This window comes from Talpa occidentalis, unplaced genomic scaffold, assembly GCF_014898055.3.
Source record: "Talpa occidentalis isolate TD23 unplaced genomic scaffold, MPIMG_talOcc4v2.1 talOcc4.11, whole genome shotgun sequence".
Taxonomy (NCBI): Eukaryota; Metazoa; Chordata; class Mammalia; order Eulipotyphla; family Talpidae; genus Talpa; species Talpa occidentalis.
Window position 1 is genome coordinate 97525165 of NW_023601104.1, and position 19908 is coordinate 97545072.

The 19908-nt window shown below is 50.5% G+C and overlaps 1 long non-coding RNA gene across 1 annotated transcript; it reads right to left on the reverse strand.

Moving 5' to 3' along the window:
• Positions 1 to 699: 699 nt before the first annotated feature.
• LOC119239422 (uncharacterized) lies at positions 700 to 7740 on the reverse strand. The gene is made up of 4 exons (XR_008550851.1): positions 7698 to 7740; positions 6488 to 6609; positions 1058 to 1146; positions 700 to 973 (listed from the first exon to the last, which is right to left on the reverse strand). It is a non-coding gene; the product is annotated as an uncharacterized LOC119239422 (long non-coding RNA).
• Between the last annotated feature and the right edge of the window lie 12168 nt (positions 7741 to 19908).

The following is a 19908-nucleotide window of genomic DNA, read 5'->3' on the forward strand; positions in this document are numbered from 1 at the left end:
GGGATAGAGGATTCATCAGAGACAGAGTGGGAACAGAACAGGCAGATCTACTGAAATACACTGCTGAGGGGAACAGCGGGCATGACAGGAGAGGTCTCCGTGCCATGCGGGACCTTCTCCGGTCAGCTGGGATTGAACCAGCGCTGCAGAGGCTGCGGACAGCTTCACAGAGCTGCGCTCAACCACCTGCACCACCAGGGGAGGCCCTGTTTTAAATACAATTCTTTTTTAAAGATTTATTTTATTTTTATTTTTATACAAGAACTGGGTACAGACCAGATGGGCAGGAGGGTGAGAGGATTCACCAGAGACAGAGCGGGGAGCAGAACAGCCAGCCAGACTGAAATACACTGCTGAGGGGAGCAGGGAGAACAGGAGAGGTCTGCTTGCCATGTGGGATTCTCGCCGGCCGACCAGATCGAACTGGGGTGCAGAGGCTGTGGACAGCTTCACAGTGCGACCCTTGACCGCCTGCGCCACCAGGGAGGCCCTAAATACAATTCTTCACACGCCTCACTTTATTTGCATTTAGAATTAGGACATTCTACCTTTTGATTTTTAGACCGTAAGAGGTAATGGAAGAATTTCGTCTTATTTATCCCGCAGGCCCAGAGGTGATCTTTTTTCCAAAGTCCGAGCCCGGAGCCATTGGGCGACAGGGCACCCATCGCCCCGGCAGGGGCACATTTGCACCTTAAAGCAAGCAGGGGGTAGAGAAGCAGGAGACTTCCAAGAGCTCACCTGGTCATCTGGGGCGCACAAGTCAGGCTCCTGGCCAGAGAAAGTCCATCAGACATTCCCTGAAGCTTGTAGTCCACCCCCAGGCCTTGTGCCAACATAATTCCAGCTAATGAGCAGGTCACAGTGGGCTGGGGCAGGCGGGCTGGGGCAGGAGGACAGGCGGGTCTGTTACAGGCTCCGGGACTCCCAGCCTTTCACCGACAGTGTCCACCGCAGCCAGACCCTAAAATATCTGCAAGTCATTAAAACAGCAAACAAGGTTGCTTAAATTTCTGGGAAAGATTTTTTTTTAAATCATGGTTAAAAATCCCCTTACCTGAAGCTGATATAAAAGCAAGGTTTGGGCCCTCCAGGATGGCGCAGGGGTTAAGCACAGCACTACGAAGCCATCCGCACGAGTTCCATCTGATGGAGGACAAGAATGGAAAGACGGGGAAGGAGGCCTCACAAGCCTAAAACCTGACTCACACAAGGAGGTGGGGGTCAAGGAGAATCACATGACCATTATCCCAGCTGTGGAGGTCATGACCCTTAAGCACCAGTGCCTTGTCACTAGGCAGGAGACCCAAGCAGGCTGAGATGCTCTAGGGAGTGGCGCACAGGCCTGCGGGGAAAGATATGGAGATTGGGCCCACCCTGGAATCTCTGGTCCTTCTGTAGTGTTGCCTGTTACCCAACATCAGCCACAAGCAGCCACTCCAGGGAGGAGCGACCCCTCCCAAAGAGGAAAGGACTGAATCGGGGCAGTCTCTGCACAGGCTCGGGGCACAGGCTGCCCACCTGTGACTATGCAGGAGCCTCTTTTCACCAACTCTCTCTCCCTCTGCAGGGCAACAGCCTCCTGCCTGCCGTGACCTGTCAAGGCCGCCCGCCTGCAACCATGTGGGCCTCTCTCAGCAAAACCTGTCCCTTTCCTTTTCCCTAATAAACCTGCTCTTCAAATAGAACTAATGTCGCTGTCTCATGGAGAAACATGCCTGGGGAAGTCACCGTGTGCCGCTGAAACGGGAGCTCTGGGGACACCTTCCCCAGAGTGAGCCCCAGGACCCGCACGCACTCAACAACCTACAACATTTTGGCAACCACGAAGGGACTCTACACGTCATCTGGTGCCAACATCCCATCCCCAGCCAGAAAGGTGACCCCCAGGGCGCCGCAGACCTCTCCTGTCTCCCCGCTGCTCACCTCAGCAGTGGATTTCAGTCAGTCTACCTGTTCTGTCCCCCACTCTTTCTCTGGTGAATCCCCTTACCCCCACCCCCGCACCTCTGCCCTGCAGCCCAGCTCTTGTGTTCATAAGTAAATAAATCTGTAAAAAAATAAAATAAAATAAAATAAAGCATGACTAAAACATCATTTACCTGGAGATCCTGAAATGGATCCTATTGCAAACATTAAAAGCAACTGTTATGGGGCCTGCCTGGTGGCGCAGGGGGTTAAGCACCTCACTGTGAAGCAACCCACAGGCTGCTGCAGAGTTCGATGCCCAGCTGGCCAGGGAGCATCCCTCATGGCGCAGAAGACCTCTCCTGACTCGCCCGCTGCTCCCCTCAGCAGTGTCCTTCAGTCAATCTGCCTGTTCTGCTCCCCACTCTGTCTCTGGTGAATCCTCTCACCACTCCCCCGCCCCCGCCCCCGCCCCGCATCTCTGGCCTGTGCCCCAGCTCTCGTATGCATACACAAGAAATCTTTAAAAAAAAGAGCAGCTATCACCCAAATACATTATGAGAAAAATGAAGGCTCTTGGCCCCACATATCATGTTTCTCTTTGCAAATCATGGTGCAACAAGGTGTGGCCCAGACTCTGACATCCCGGAGTCTCTTCCGTGGTGTGGTGGTTAGGGGTTGGGGTCCGGCCAAGCTGCAGAGACTGGGGGTGGTGCACGCCCCTGTCATCAACAGTGATGGCTGAGGCCGAGGGGGCGGGGCCGCGCCTGCGCAGAGCCCGGAAGCGGAGCCCCGGCGCCTCAGGCGGAAGCGCGTGGCCCCAGAGACTACATTTCCCACAAGCCCGTGCGCGGCCAGGGTGCCGTCCGGAGGCGCGTCCTGAGGGTGGCGTTGAGGGGCCTTGGGGAAGTGGGCGAGGCCCTGAAGACTCGGGGCGCAGGAACTGCTGCAGGGCCGCGATGGGAAGGCAGGAACGCGTGGTGTCGCCATGGACTTGGGCTCCTCACACTCCCCCTCCTCTGGGGCTCGGGCGCTGCCTCCTGGCGAGGGCGAGAAGGGGCAACTCCTCGGCGGCCGCGGCGGGGCAGCTCCACGGAGGGCGCCCCGGGGTCCGCGCTCGGCCGTCCCGGTCGCCGGTGAAGGGCGGGCTGGGTCGCTCCCGGGGGGGCTGCGCCTCCGCCCCCAGTCCACCCGCCCCCGCCGCGCTCGCCCCGAGTCCGCTGGAGGCCGCCAGGCCCGAGTCCCCGTCCCCTCGGAATGTTTCTTGAAAGGCCTGAGCGGGCGCGGCCGGCAGCGTCTCCTGAGGATCGCGACATGGAATTGCGGGCGCCGCTCCCCGGCAGGCGCCTCCGACAAACAGCCCCGTTTCAGGAGTAATCGCCGCTGGGCCGAAAAATAAGCAAGTGCCGCCCAGGCCAGTAACACCACGAAATGCGTCCCTGGGCACACACACAGCCTGCCTCCCCATGCGCACGGTGTAAACACCCGCACTTCTTTTCCAACCGTTCTGTCATTCCTGACCGACGTCTCAATGTCTTCACATGTCGGATTCAATATGTATCAGCAACATGACAATGTGCGTGTGTGCGCGTGTAGGCCACGAGAAGGTCCCTAAGAAGCTCAATCCCTGGCCAAGGAGGTGACCCAGCACACCTCTCCTGTCTTGCCCACTGCTCCCTTCAGCAGTGTATTTCAGTCGGTCTGCCCGTTCTGTTCCCCACTCTGTCTCTGGTGAATCCTCTCAGCACCCCCACGCCTCTGGCCTGTACCCCAGTTCTTGTGTGCATAAATAAATAACGCTTAAAAAAAAAAGATAGGACTAATGAGGAGCATTTCAACTGCACCATCATGAACATGGGTGCAGAGTCCTGAATAAACGATGCACACTGAATAGAAAAGGACCTTTAACAACTTTACCGCATGAACAACTGGGAGAACGTGCTGGAATTAAAAGGGAGACCCAATACATGAAAAACTCTCAATGCAAGACTCCAGAGTAGCAGAATCGAGGGTGAAAACCGCATGATCATAGCCACCCACGTAGACAAAGAATGAGACAACAGTTAACACTCTTTCATGACACAGTCACTCGGCCCAATAGAACTGGACACACTAGCCAGGACTGCAATCCCTAATATTAAGCTGTCGACATTATGCAGAGTTATCTAAAGGATCGGAATAATCCCCATCAAAATTCCAGTGACATATTTGAAGGAAGAGAGACCCCACCCCCAAAATTCATGTGGAAAGGAATAAAAAGTGATTGTGTGGGGACGCCTAGGGACGTAGACTCACAGGAGCAAGGGCCGAAGGATTACAAGTTCCACTTGCAAAATCCACGGTGGCCACGTCACCCCTTTTGGATATAAAGGGGAAACTGAGCAGTACCTTCTTCCAGATTTAATGTGATGCGTTATGCACACCTCCCGGGAAATGAACCCCAAGCCCTCGTCAGGAGATCAGGGTAAAACCATGGCCAGATGAAATATTCAACATTCTTTAATAATAAAAGCGATGATCAGCATGCTTTACATGTTATCCAGAAGAAAATATACTATATATATATAAAAAATATACTTTCCATTAAACTATTAACTGTTCTTCCCAACATTTAATTAATCTTATTTATTAAATAAATTTTATTCCCAAAGATTTCATTTTGTTTTATGCTTGTCGGGCAGAATTTTATGTTCATTTTTATTATATTCCTATGCATAATGTGAAAATTCCTGCCAGAACGCAGAGGTAATTCATATGAGGGAAAGAGATTTTTTGGTGGGGGGGGGGCAAGGAGTCAGACATTCTTAATTATTTAAAAAAAAAACACAAGAAACTCTTAGTGTCACCCTGTAAACCCTGTGAACGTTAACAACAAGGATTATGTCGCTATCCATTACTCCAAGGACAGAGACTGAAATTCAGCCTGGCCCACACACCCTAGATCATCTGTTGCCATCCTCCTTCCATTAAGTAAATAGAAAAATATACCCAGCTCATGGGTTGGAGGAATCAATGCTGTCAAAATGGCCATCCAACCCAAAGCAATTTAGACATTCGATGCAATCCCAATAAATATCCCAATGGCGTTCTTCAAAGAAACAGAATAAAGATTACTGAAGTTTATAAGAAAACACAAAAGACCCCAAAGAGCCAAAGCTTTCTTGATATTAAAGGGGGGAAATGAAAGTATCTCACTCCTGATTTCCAATTATACTGTAAAGCCAGAGTAGTTAAAGCAGCATGGTAATGGAACAAAGACAGACACACAGATTAATGGAACAGAATTGAGAGCCCAGAAATAAAGCCACATGTTTTGGGACAATTCATATATAAGACAGGAGCAAAGTCCATACACTGGAACAAGGAAAGCCTCTTCAATAAAGGGTTCTGGAAAATTGACTGCCACGTGTAAAATAATGAAACTAGACCATGATCTCACATCACACATGAAAATCAACTCAAAATGGATAAAAGACTCAGATATAAGACCTGAAAACATCAAATATAGAGAGAAAAACCTATGCAAAATGCTCCCTAACATAAATCTCAGAAACATGTAAAGGAGAAAGTAAACAACGGATACTATATCAAACTAAAAATTTTCTGTATGGCAAAAAAGACAGTGACCCAAACAAAGAGACACGGTCTGAATGGGAGAAAATACTTGCACACCCTATACCTGATAAGGAATTAATATCAAAGACCTACAAAGGACTTATGCAACTCAACAAAATGAAAACAACCAATCAAAAATGGGAAAATTAGCTAAAGAGTCACTTCTCCAAAGAAGACAAACAGATGGCCAATAGGCACATGAAAAAATTCCATCATTTATCATCAGGGAAATGCAAACCAAACCATAATGAGACATGACCTCACCTCACAACTGTGAGAATGTCCCACAGTTAAAACACACACACACACACACACACACACACAAGTGCTGGTGAGGATGTGGAGAAAAGGACCCTGTTACACTGTTGGTGGGAGTGTGAACTAGACTAGTCCGGACACTATGGAAAGAAGCATGCGCGTTCCTGAAAAGACTGAAAATGGATCTTCCACATGACCTGGCAATTCCGCTCCTAGGGATCTACCCAAAGAACACAAATGAGGGGCCTTCCTGGTGGCGCAAGGGGTATATAGTCTCAGCACTATGAAGCTCTCTGCAGCCACTCTGTCCTGAATGCAATCCCTGGCCAAGGAGCTAGCCACATGGTGCAGCGACCCTCCTGCCTCCCCGCTGCTCCCCTCAGCAGAGGATTTCAGTCAGTGGACCTGTTCTGCCGCCCACTCTGTCTCTGGTGGATCCTCTCACCATCCACCCACCCCCCACCAAGCCCTGTGCGTACACACACACACACCCCTCTGCCCTGCATCCCAATTCTTCTGTGCATATATAAATATTTAATAGACATCTTGATTCATGAAAATGTCCCCTGGCTCTTGATTTACAGGAAGAAATGATTGGAAACCATCTCAATTTATCAAATGTGACCATGTTCAGTCAAGAAAGTGGAATACAAAATTCTCGAGATAGTGTTATTCCAGCATGGATAGAAAACAGGAATGAACTCACCTAGTGTGCAGTGGACAAGAATGGACTTGGCGTCCAGTGGAACACGATACAGCAGTGACAGCAGGAGGCTCTAGCTGCAGCCAATCCTGGAGATCATCTTGCCCACATCTTGTTGAAAGAGTCTCCATAGAAAATGAATCGAATAGGACTGATTAATATTTCACATACCAGACAAAATGAAAATCATGTTTTCATGCTACATTTCCAAATACACCATTATGTGAGACCGTGTCGTGAAGAGCATGGGGAATCGTTATTTTTTTTAAGATTTATTTATTTATTTATTTACACAAGCACTGGGTACAATCAGAAGCGCGGGAGGGTGAAAGAATTCACCAGCACCAGGGCGGGGAGCTGAACAGGCAGACTGACGAAATACACTGCTGATGGGTCAGCAGGCGACAGGTCTGTCGTGCCATGTGGGACCCTCACTGGGGGCCGGGGATCGAACTAGCGCTGGAGAGGCTGCGTGGGCAGCTTTGCAGCCCAGGGCTCAACTGCTGCTCCACCAGGGGAGGCCCAGGAATCGTTATTGTAAAGGTCACCTATTGGTGGGAACTCAGAGAGGAAGATGATGACATGTGATGGTATGTTTCTTCCCCAGTTCATGGGAGTTCATGTTGTGATTCTGTGATTCTCTTCATGGATACGAACTGCGCTTATACACAGGTCACAATTCAAAATAATGGAAATCACCCAGAAGAGAGTCAGCTAACTCAGAAAAGTGTTTCTCTGTGGATGAAAGATCATCATTGGCCATAGTTCATTTTATTTTCATCTACGGTTGAAATTTCCTAGAATGTACACAGCTCTCTCTGAGGATCAGACCAGTTGACTCTAGCTCGTGAAAACTCACTGCTGCACTTATATCCCCGATCCTTGGCAGGGGTAAAGGAACCAGTCAAATTATTTTCAAAGTGAATCATTCTATTGTGGTCATAGAAAAACTACTACTAGGGTAAAACTATGGCCTGCCTGCCAGTCAGGCAGGCTTAAGCAGAGCAGACTCATCTGGAGCAAATGTCAAGGTCACCTCACTGATATTAGTGAGGCAGTTTGGGTTTCTGGCCTGAACCTAGGCTCCTGATCATTCATAAATCCAAACAAACACATTTTGCCTTTTTTTCATTTTTAAATTTAGAAATATATTCTGCTTAACTCAAAGCTTTATCTTGCTTTTATTAAAAAAGAGAAACAACAGGACACTCACTGACAGTCCAGAGCCTTCGAGCTTTCCAATACAAGAGTTCTGAAAGCTGTACATACCTATGGAAGGAAAAAGGCCAAATGACAAATGGAGCCATGACGTTTCAGCAAACTAGATTTGAAATAACTGAAGACCACCTGCTGCCTAGTTCATTGACTTTACCAAAAAGCAAACCACAAAAAATAGGACAATGTAGAATGAAATTCCTGTGTTCCAAATCAACTCGCCCCACATTTATAGCCATCTCCAGGGTCCTACCAACGGCACACGGTCATTTTCTGTCTCCTCCTAGAGCACAGATCCTGATGATGGTAGCGGAGATTCCATGGTCAACAAGAGAGATGGTGGCACCAACAAAAAGCATTCCACTTTTGTGGAATTGCAGCCGTGGACTGACTTCCAGGTAGGCTTGCCATCCCTACGAAGCCAGAAGCATCGTCAATTATTTGGGTTCTAAGACTCCAAAGTAGTAAAGAGGAAGGAAAAAAACACCTCTAGGAATAACCAGAGCCAGGTCAAGGAGCCGTCAACACGCCAACATTAGGGTTCTCCACCACAGAGTAGGAGTAACATCTCTAGAGTGTCATTAATGGAGATCACTTGCTTCAGTCACGGGAGCATTGCAGGGCCTCACATCACTCCAGCAGGTGCTCAGTAAATGCAATTCCTTTCTCCTTCCTCGAGGAGCCCAACTTCTCATAAAAGGGGACTGCGAGGTGCCGGAGTCCAGCTCCAACCGGGGCAGGGTCCCCGAAGGACAAGACGGCGCTGGCGAAATGGAGGGATGAGGGGAAGAGGGAATGAGGAGACACAGACACTTGGTTGAGGTGCAAGTATGTCCTGATGAGGGTCTCAGTATGTCTTTATTTCTACATGACAAGCAAGCCCTGGGAGGACATAAGCATATGCATTAAGGCAGGAAGGTAACAATCATCAGGTCTTTCTCAAGAACAGCCAGGGGTCTATTTGAGCTCCTGCAGAGGTCGTGACATTTATCATTCTCTGTTGTGAAGAAGGCACAATTGCTAAACAAAGTGTCCTTAGAATAGTCATTTATCTTGAACAACCAAACAATCATCTTATTAATATCAAAGCTAGCAAAACAAAAACTTATGTGACTGACAACTAACATCTCTATATTACCACTGTGAACGATTAACTAAGGGCTCGGGGGATCAAAGGATGGAAGTTATGGGGGGGAGGGAAAGGAAAACAAAGGGATTATTTCTAACCTATAAACTTAAGAGTAACATGTAACTATAGGATCAAAGCAAAAACAGAAGGCTTTCATATAGAAATCATCACCTAATAATATATTGTTTTAATAAACTATTGATTCAAGATTAAGGAACCAAGGGCCTGGAGGACGTCAATGCCGGGCAAGCCGCACTGACTTTTCCCTAAACCCAAGCTCTCAATTAAGGGGGAATTCTCCTAATCTATTAAAGTTTTTCCACCTATTACTCCCATACTTATCTCGTCAGCCTAGTTTCCATACCTAACTAAGATCAAGGGAAAACTCCTTTCTCTATAAGATTGCTGACTGTTGCTTCAAAGAACTATAAATATTTTACCAGGGATGATTATAGCTTTTGGTTCCCAGAACAGCTAATAGGTGACATATCACTTGTTGTAACATTGATTATTTCCAAATGCACTCTTTGTGCTACCATGGTTATCAGCTCAGTCAGTCACAACATTGTTGTTGGCTTATTCTTGAACGCATACTTTAACAATTGCCATGACAATGGTCACATCCAGGGGAATCAGCCATAAACAAACGAGTAGGATCCAGCAGAAGCCAGCTATGGAGCCTCCTGACTTTTCTGGAATTTCCCCCATACCCGGACCTTGTCAGACGACATGAGCAGCAGGGCCAGCGTCAGCCAGGAAGGAGGTAACACAAGTTTGACACACTACAACGGTTAAGAGGCAAAGTGGATTATCCACAAACTGCCCAGTTCCCAGGTGAATGAGTCACTGTGGCTGATGCAGCCCCTGAGGTAAGAATCTTCTCGGCACCCGGTGTCATAGAGAAACGATCTCCAGAGCTCAGGAAAGGGCGCTTCCCGTGTCTCCGATGACCCCCCACGAGGAACTTTGCACACCCCGTTGGTGACGGGGCCGGCTGCACCCGCTGTGCTTCTCGGGTGGGCCCTTCAGTGACGCAGAGAGGGCCCTGCTCGCACTGCACCGAGTCGGCTGATAACGCATGTTAGAAAACCAGAGACGAGCACCCAGGGTGCGGCAGCCGCGTGGCTCCTGGTCACTCGCGGCTCAGGAGAGCCTGGATTCTACTCCAGGGAGAGTGTAAAGGTGCCTCCTGAAAGCCCCTTCCAGGCTCTGAACGGTGTGAAAGCCCCTTCCAGGCTTTGAACGGCCACCTTGGCCGCGCGGCGGGCAAGTGACGCCTCGGCCCCAGACGTGGGCCTGAGGAACGCGGAGCCCCGGCCCTCGCTGTCCACTGGGCACAGCCGCACCCGGGACACTGGACGCGGCTCGGCCTCCGCCTGCTGGACCCGGGGCGGGCGGGGGACGGGCCCCGGGAGAGTGGAAAAGCCGTTCCCCGAGCTGCACTGAGACCCGCGGGGTGGAAACGGGGGGGGGGGGGGGGGGAGGCCCAGGACCCGCCGGGGCGCCCTCGCGGGCCGCAGTCGGGAGCAAACGCCTCGGGAAGCGGCGGGGCCAGCGCAGGAGGGACCCGGACCCCTGCGTCCTGCAGGCCCCACAAGGCTCCCCAAAGCCCAGTTCTCCACATGCAGCCCGCGCCGGGGCCGCCCCGAGCCCTCGTGCTTCCCTCCCTGGCCTCACCTGTCCGCTCCCCGCCGCCGGCTGCCCAGGACAAGCGCAGAGGCGCCCCCGCGGGGATCCTGGAGGACCAGGCTCACCTGAGCTGGGGGCCGGACCCTCAGGACCAGGCTCACCCCAGCAGGAACCTCACCCAGAGTTGGGGCCGGCAGGGCCAGGGGCCGGGCCTGGGCGAGCGCGCGCGCGCGGTAGCAGCAGCGCAGGTGCAGCAGGTGCGTGGGGCGAGCGCGCAGGGTCTGGGAATAAACAGTGAGGTGCGGACAGGGGCCTCCTCCTCGCCCCAACACTGTGCCCCCGCATTATCCGCCAGGCAGTAACACGGCAGGCCAGGCTGCTGGCATTTCTGGGAAAGATTTTCCTTAAATCATTCTTGAAAATCCCCTCACCCGAAGCTGACATGTAAAGCACGACGAGGGGCCTCCCTGGGGGCGCAGGGGTGAAGCACCGCGCTGTGAAGCCACCCGCAGCCCCCGCAGCACGAGTTCGAGCCCCAGCCAGGAAGGTGACCCACAGGGCCCCCAAGACCTCTCCTGTCTCCCCACTGCACCCCTCAGCAGCGGATGTCAGCCAGTCCACCTGTTCTGCTCCCCGCTGCGCCCCAGGTGTGCGCCCTTCAGGCCCCAGCGCCTCCCGCGCTCCAGGCCCAGGTGATGCCGCAGAGGCCGGGGCCCCGGGCAGAGCGGCGGCCTGGACTCGCGGACTCCCGCTCTGGCCCTGAGCCCCGCCACCCTGCGTGCCCCGGATCTGCCAGGGCCGCCCCGCAAAGGGTCGCAGTGTCTTGTGTGTTTCGGGAGACACTTTGGAAAAGTCACTGACCCTCAGGTGACTGCAAATGCGCGGGGACTTTCCCAGTAGCCCAGGTGCTCTCCATCCACTCTCAGGACGCCTCACGCATAGGTGACCGCACCTGCGGCGCTGCGCCTGCTCTCATCACAAGCCTCCATATCGCGTTCAACCAAAATATTCCAGGGACCCAGCACATCGCCCCCCAAAATAAATCATCTCGGTTCCCATGAGGAACCCAGTCCCCCGGCCCATTTCAACCCCCAACACCTGCTCCCACGGGTGCGAGCCTCTTCCTCCATCTGATCGACTTTGCTCTTGGGCACCTCTTCCTGACACGCTCCTCCTTTTCACACCATGATGGGTTCAGTGAGTGCCCTGCCTGCACTGTGGGGTGTGTGTGTGGGGGGCTTTTCTCTTTTTTTCAAGAGTTATTTATTGTGTATACAAGCACTGGGGTGTAGACCAGAGGTGGGGGGGTGTAGAGGATGCACCAGAGAGAGTGGCGGTCAGAACAGGTGGATCTATTGAAATTCCCTGGTGAGGGGAGCAGCGAGGAGATGGGAGGGTCTGCTGGGCCCTATGGGCTGCTCCTGGCCGCGGGGTCCATCTCTTGCTGCAGTAGCTGGCGAGAGCTGGATGGGGCTTTCTTTAAGAAATGACCTAAGGAAATGCTTTGAACACAAATAAAAATCTATATTTGTAAAAATGCTAACCAGCACTTTTTTTATACTAACAAATACTGGAAACAATCTAAATCAAAACTCCAGGAAACAGTCAAATATATGACAATCAGTGTAGCAATTAGGTACAATCATTCGGAATAGTTTTCAATGACTTGAAAAATACTTATAATGTTAAATGAAGGAGGAAAGATAGAAAATGTAGACATAGTGTTATTCCAGATATAAAATGAACGTATGATTGATTTAAATTTTAAATACCAGACAAAATTGAAATCATGTGTTATGTATGCATTTAGTGATACACACTTAGGTGATGAATTGTCATGAAGGGCAAGTGAAATAATGACAGCCACATATTCGTGCTTAGTCAGGGAGGAAGATTATGACACAATGTGGTCTTAGGTTTCTTCACCCAGTTAATGGGAGCTCATTTTGTAATTCTAAATTTTTGTGTGTATAGTCTCTTCCCTTACACACAGGTGTTAGAGTTCACAATTCAAAATATTGGAAATTATGGGGAAGAAAGTAAGATAACTCATGAAATTATCTTTTAAAAAAATGATTTATTTTATGCATACAAGAACTGGGGTGTAGGCCAGAGGTACAGGGGGTGAGAGCATTTACCAGACACAGAATGGGGAGCAGAACAGGTGGATCCACTGAATTACCCTGCTGAGGGGAGCAGCGGGGAGACAGGAGAGGTCCGCTGCGCCTTGTGGGTCAACTCCCTGGCCGGGGATCAAACTCAGGGCACAGTGGCTGGCAATAGCTTCATAGTGCTGAGACTTTAATCTCCGTGCCATCAGGGAAACCCTAAAAGTATTTATCTTTTGATGAAAAAAATCACAATTCACTGTTCCTCATTTTATTTTATTCTAATGTTCGACTTTTCTACAATGTACACAACCCCTTTCAGTTTCAGAACCAGTCAACCAAAGCAAATTAAACAATTAATGCAATCAGTGGTGCAATTATCCCCCTGCTCCTTGGCAGGTAAAAAGTAACCAAGATTTTTTTTTAAAGAAAGCCTTAAGAATTCTGTTCTGGTTATGTCACAGGGTGGTGCCCAAGAAAAGGGTAAGTTTCAGGTTCCTTGCCCCACACAAGGGAGGATGGAGCTGACCGGGAGGAGACAGTACTGGAGAGGAGCCTGGAGAAGGAAGGAAGCAGGGTGGAGAGCCAGAAGGAGACCTGGAGGAGGCACATGGAGCAGAGAGACACATGAAGAAACTGTGCTTACCTTTTGGTCCTGGTTGAAAGAGACGTGGGTGAGAGACCTGAAGGGAAGTGTTCACTTTTTACCTTGATTTTGATTTTGCTCTTTTCCTCCCAGACTTGTCTGGCTATTTCTGACCTTTTCTTTGGGTCCCTGCTGGAAAGGTGCTTTAGACATGTGGCAGCTTTCAGGCCTTGCTCTGGGCCAATCCAGTTTGGCTGGACTTTTACCCAGAGGAGATGGGTAAATTTGGGTGCTTGATTTAGAAACTATATCCTTTCTCTTTTCTGTATTGCTCTCGAATTGTATTAAAGTTCCTTTCCATTAAAGGTGCTATATGTTTTCTCTTGATGGGCAGATGGCAGAACCTATTTAGAGCAGGCAGGATTGGCAGTTCTGGGTTGTCCCTCTGCCTGCCATGGAACAGTTATAGAAAACTTTCTGAACAGATACAGAAAACTTTCTAAGGGTGGACATATGGCCTTCCTGATAGTAAAGTAGGGGTGGGTAGAGCAGTGCATATCAGTTAATGTCAATGTCACCTTGTTGGGCTTTTTGTTATTATTGTTTTTACTGAGGGGTGATGGATTATTAGAGTAGAAAAATTTAGAAAGGAAGATATTGTAAGGACAAATTATAAATCTTTATTTGCCCAACTATGGAAGGTTCCAGCAATATAAAGTGAGGTTAGAAAAGATTATCAGCCAGAGGTGGGGGCAGAGAGGATTATCAAACTGAGAAGACCAATCCATTCTGACCTCAAAGCAATAATTTCCACACTCATTCCATCAAAGAACATTATAAAATAACACCCCTTCCCCAGGCAAAATGTGGCTTTTGTTCTTTCAGAGCCCATCTGTGTCTATGCAGATGCCTCTCTTTCCTGCTCTCTTTTCCTCAATAACCTTGTCATGTGCTGATGAAAGGGAACATTACTGAATTATTTGTCATAGGGATCCAAGAACCCCACCCCATACTGAACCCCATCACCTGAATTCCAAGGGGGTTTCAAGTTTTAGCTTGAACTGAGGCAACTACTCATATGTCAACCCAAATGAACACATTTTACTCTTTTTCAACTTTTAAAATATGTATTGTGTTTAATCAACAAGCTTCATATATTCATAGGTAAAAATATGAAACAATGAAAATAATAAGGCACTAATTCAAAATCCAGACCCTTCCAGCTTTCAAATACAAGAGATTTGGGGGCCTCCCTCGTGGTGCAAAGGATAAGTCTCAGCACTATCAAGCTACTGGCAGCTACTGTGCCATGAGTTCCATCCCCAGCCTGGGACATGGTTCACATGGTGCATTGGACCTCTCCTATCTCACCCGCTGCTCCCCTCAGCAGAGTATCTCTGCATCTCTAGCCTGTAACCCCAGTCTTGTATACATAAATAAATAAAAATTTAAAAATAAACAAATACGAGAGGCCTGCAATTTGTACATAACTAAGGGAAGAAAAAGACAAAATTTTGAATGGAGCAATGACATTCCATAAAATAAAATTTGAAATAACTGATAAAACCTTCCTGGGACAAGTTAATTGCCTTTACAAAAGAAATATAAAACATAATAGAATGGATGCCTATATTCCAAGTCAACTTACACAGATCAATATAAATCTAGTGTCCTGCCAAACAGAACACTTTCATTTTCTGTCTCATTCTAGAAATGAAAACATGATTATTTCAGCAGAGGTTCCATCATTGACAAGAAAGATGGTGGTATCAGAATTTGTATTGATTCATTTCTGGTAGTTCAACAGTGAACTTATTTCTGGGTAAGCCTGCAAACCGTACGGGGTCAGAAACATCATAAATGAAACGGGTGCTAAGACTCAAGGAAAAGAAGAAAAGAAAAAAAAAACACATTGGGAATAGCAAGAGGAGTTCAAGGAACTAAAGAATGTCAACATTTAAATCCCATTTTTTAAAAAGGGGATTTTATTTTTGTTTTGATTTGTTTTAAGATTGATTTATTTATGCATACAAGAACTGGGGCACTGACCAGAGGTGTGGAAGGGTGAGAGGAGTCACCAGAGACAGAGTGGGGAACAGAACAGGCAGACTGAAGAAATCCACTGCTGAGGGGAGAAGTGGGCCAGTCAGAAGAGATCTGCTGCACCATGTGGGCAGCTCCCTGGCCAGAGATTCATCTTGTGCTGCAGTGGCTGTGGGCAGCCCCATAGGCCGTGTCTTAACCCCTTGCGCCACCAGGGAGGTCCGGATTTTATTTTTGGCTAAAAAGTTACCCTTTAGGGCCTCCCTGGTGGTACAAGGGGTTAAGCACAGCACTGTGAAGCTGTCTGCAGCCTCTGCAGCATGAGTTCGATCCCCGACCTGCCAGGGAGCAACCCACATAGCAAAACAGACCTCTCTGTCCCCCCCCCCCACTGCTCCCCTCAGCAGTGTATTTTGGTCCTTCTGCCTGTTCTGCTCCCTGCTCTGTCTCTGGTGGATTCTCTCACCCTCCCGCGCTTCTGCCCTGTACCCCAGTTCTTGTATAAATAAATAACTCATTTAAAAAAAGAAGAAAAAAAGAGATGGTCTTTAAGGAAAGGGAAGATCCTAAGACAATATAAATAAAGAAATGCTCCTAAAGGGGGTCTTATCCTGAACAATGCTGCAGGCACTGCCGAGGCATCCCCTCCTCACCAATTGTTCTAGATCTCCAGAAATTTTCTCTGGTAGGTGCAGCAATTAAGCCTGCTGTGTGGGAATCATTAGAAAAAGGCTATTTTTAACTGCAGTCTCTTATGAGTAGCAATTGTGTTTGGGATTAGAGCCATTCTAAAACTATTAAGTCATTCATGTTCAATATTAATGGCAGCATCTTCATGTGGTACAATGAAACTTGAAATTTTTGTTCTATCTTGTTTTAGCCCAAAGCTCCTCCCTTATGGAGGAGGCCTCCCAGCACCCAAGGACCTATTCTGAGGATGGGTGGGGTCTCCCACATTCCTTCCCTCCCCCTGGCCTCCAAGAGGGTTACAATTTACCCTCATTTTAAAACCTCTGGTTCAGTACAAAATACAAAGATTTGGGAGTCCAAATATATCTGGCCCTTGTGCTTATTTTTTGATCTCAGAGAAGTGACTGATCCCTTTTGGACCTCAGGGTCTAAATTACAGGGTAGGAATAATATCTCTACAGCGTCATTAATGGAGATCATGTAACTAAAGTGATGAACTTGTTGCTCCAGCAGGTGCTCAATAAATGCCAATTCCTGATTCCTTTCTCCTTTCCAGAGAAATTCAACTTCTCTCCAAAGCAAGCATAACAGGGATTGGCAAGGAAGGAGGTAACATCAGTTTAACACATTAAAGGTAAAGTGCAGCCTCCCCCTGCCTCAGTGGCCTAGGGGTTAAATCTCAGTGCTGTCACCACAATGGTCTGAGTTCACTCCTGGTCAGGGAGCTACCCACATGGTGCAGTAGACCTCTCCTGTCTCTCCTGATGCTCCCCTCAGCAGTTTATCTCAGTAGATCCGCTGTTCTGCTCCCTACTCTGTCTCTGGTGAATCCTCTCACCCTCCCACACCTCTGGCCTGCACCCCAGTTCTTCTATGAAAAAATAAACAAAAGCTTTAAAAAAAGATAAAGTGGATTATCTCCAAAATGTCTAGTTCCCACATGAGTCACTGTGGTTTACACAATCCCTGAAATAGGAGGGATCCTCTTAGCACCATCTACAGAGAAAAGATCTCAAGAGCTTAGAAAAGGGCCCTTCAGCGTCTCACATACGCAGCATGAAGAAACTTTCCACCCCGATGGGTGACGGTGCCTGGCTGTCACTGCTGTGGGGTTTCTTGGGTTGGTCCTTCAGTGATGCAGAGAGGGCTGCTGCTTTGAATACACCGAATCAGTTAATAATAACCCATTTTAGAAACCAAAGACTTGCAGCCAGAGGATGCCAGCCGTGTGGCTCCTGGTCACTCAAGGCTCAGGAAAGCCTGGATTCTATCCAAGGGTTATTGTAAAGTCGCCTCATGAGGCAGTTTCCAGGGTCAACCCTGCCTTCAAGGCTCTGAATGGCCACATCACCTGCATGACAGGTAGTGACGCCTCAGCCCCCAGACGTGGGCCCAGGCCCAGCACAGGCGGCATCTCAGACCCTGTGAGAAATGCAGAGCCCAGGGCGCCACACAACCCACTGGGTCAGAACCCGCACGCCGGGAGACTGGGACAGGACTCTGCCCTCCTGCCTGCTGGAGCTGGGGTGGGGAGGGGGACGTCAGCCCCAGAAAAGTTTACAATACATTCCCCAAATTACATTCTAAGTCCACAGAAATAAACACACAGATCAGTGGACCAGAACGGAGAGCCCAGAAAACCCACCCCGAGGGTGATCAGTGCAGCAGGGAGGAGCCGGGAGCAACATGGGGGATGCGCTTTCATTCAGGGGCGCCGGGCACCCACAAGGTCACACTCGGGAATGTCCTGACCCCCATGTTCCTCCAGGACCCAAAACGACCCGCGCAGAGCTCGCCACTGCCCGCCTGCCCGGCCCCGGGTCCTGACTCACGGCTCTGCAGCCAGCCCCGGGCAGGGAGACGTCCTCGCCCTCCCCTCGCTCTGGGTGGTTCCTGAAGAAACCGGGTTCCCGCCGGCAAGGCCTTCACCGCGAGCCCGGAGAAGCAAGTGCTAAGGCGAGCCCGGCGGCGGGAGGCGGGAGCCAGTGCTGGGCAGAGAGGCTGCAGGGGCGGGGCCGCGGGGGCAGGGGCGGGGCCGCGGGGGCAGGGGCGGGGCCTCGGGGCAGGGCGGGGCCTCGGGGCAGGGGCGGGGCCTCGGGGGCAGGGGCGGGGCCTCGGGGCAGGGGCGGGGCCGCGGGGGCAGGGGCGGGGCCGCGGGGGCAGGGGCGGGGCTGCGGGCGGCAGGGGCGGGCCGCGGGGCGGGTGTAGGGGGCGCGCTCCGGGGCAGGGGGCAAGCGGGAAAGCCCCGGGGTGCTCACGGGGGCGCCCCCGCCCGTCCTGCTGCGGCTGAAGTTTAGAAAATCCAACGTGAAAGGAGGCGAAGAGCCCACGTCTCTGAAAATGCTGTGACCGTAAAATTCCCGCAGCCATGAAAACAGCAGGTCGTGTCCACGTGCATGCAGACACGCTGGGGACACGGACCCGCGGCCGCACAGGGCCCCCCCCCCCCCCCCCCGCCAACCCGCGGCCCCCCACAGTGAGAGGAGGGCCGTCCTGCTCCGCCCGCCCCGCCTTTCCCGCCCCAGCGCCTCAAGACTCCCCGCGAGGCCTCACTTCCCCGCCTCACCACCAGGCGGCGCGCGCTCCCCCCCTCCTGTGCTTTGCCCCCGGGGCTTCTCCTTCCTCGTCCGCGGGCCCGCTCCGCCGGGGCGGGCGCTCCTGGTTTCCGTGTCCCTGCTACTTCCCTTCCGCTCTTGCGTCAGCGCGCAGGGATGTGGCGTAGCACGCAGGGGGCGGGGCAAGGCCGAGGAAGGAGAGGCTCGCGGGGGGAAACCAGGGCGGAGCAGCGGCGCGCGCCGCCTGGTGGCGCGGAGGGGCGGTGCGGCCGAGGAGGGACACAGGCGGGCGGAGGCGCCGGGCGGCGGGAGGCGCAGGGGGTGCGGAGCCTCGGCCGAGGGGCGGGTCAGCCGGGCGAGGGGGGCCGCAGCCGGAGAGGCGGGGGGGGGGCGCGGGGAGGCCCGCTCTGGGGGGCGCAGGAAGCGGGAGTGTGTGACGTCAGAGCCTTGAAGGTGGGGAGACAGAATGACGTGGAGGCAAGAGCCCGCAAAATGGGGGTTCTCGCGCATTCGGGGAAGAGAACAAGGTGGTGTCGCCCTTCGGCGGACTCCGCGTTTAGATATTAGCATTTGGGTGTTACACATATGTGAGTGTCTGCGTTAAAAGAAGTAGTAATTCAGGTTCTGCGACACGACCTAAGGAGACGCTTTGAGACACACACACACACACACACACACACACACCTTTATTTGTAAACATGCTAACCAGCATTTCCTCATACTAACAAATACTGGAAGCAATCTAAGCCAAAACTGCAGGAAACAGTGACATATGTGGCGCTATGTACATGAGACAAATGTCGCACTTGGGTACAATCCTTCTCAATAGTTTTAAATGACTTGAAAATACTTGTGTTATGATGGTAAATGAAGGAGGGAAGAGAGAAGACTGTAGGCACAGCATTGCTCCAGATATAGAATGAACATAATAGGATTAATTTAAATTTTCAATACCAGACAACCCTGAAACCATGTGTTACCGGTGCATTGAGTGATACGCTGAGGTGATGAACTGTCCCGAAGGTCAAGGGAAATAACTATAATGACAGCCACGTATTCCTGCTTCCTTGGGGAGGAAGAGGATGATATAGTGTGGTCTTAGGTTTCTTCACCCAGTTAATGGGAGTTCATTTTGTAATTCTAAATTTTCTGCCCTTACACACGGGTGTTATAGTTCACAGTTCAAAATATTGGAAATTATGAGGAAGTGAGCTAATTCTTAAAATTATCTATTTTAAAAAGATTTTTTTATTTTTATGCATACAGGAACTGGGGTACAGGCCAGAGGTGCGGGGTGTGAGAGGATTCACCAGAGGCAGTGGGGAGCAGAAACAGGTGGATCCACTGAAACCCACTGCTGAGGGGAGCCGCGGGGAGACAGGAGAGGTCCGCTGCGCCTTGTGGATCAACTCTCTGCCTGGGGATCAAACTCAGGCCACAGTGGCTGGCAATCTCTTGATAGCGCTGAG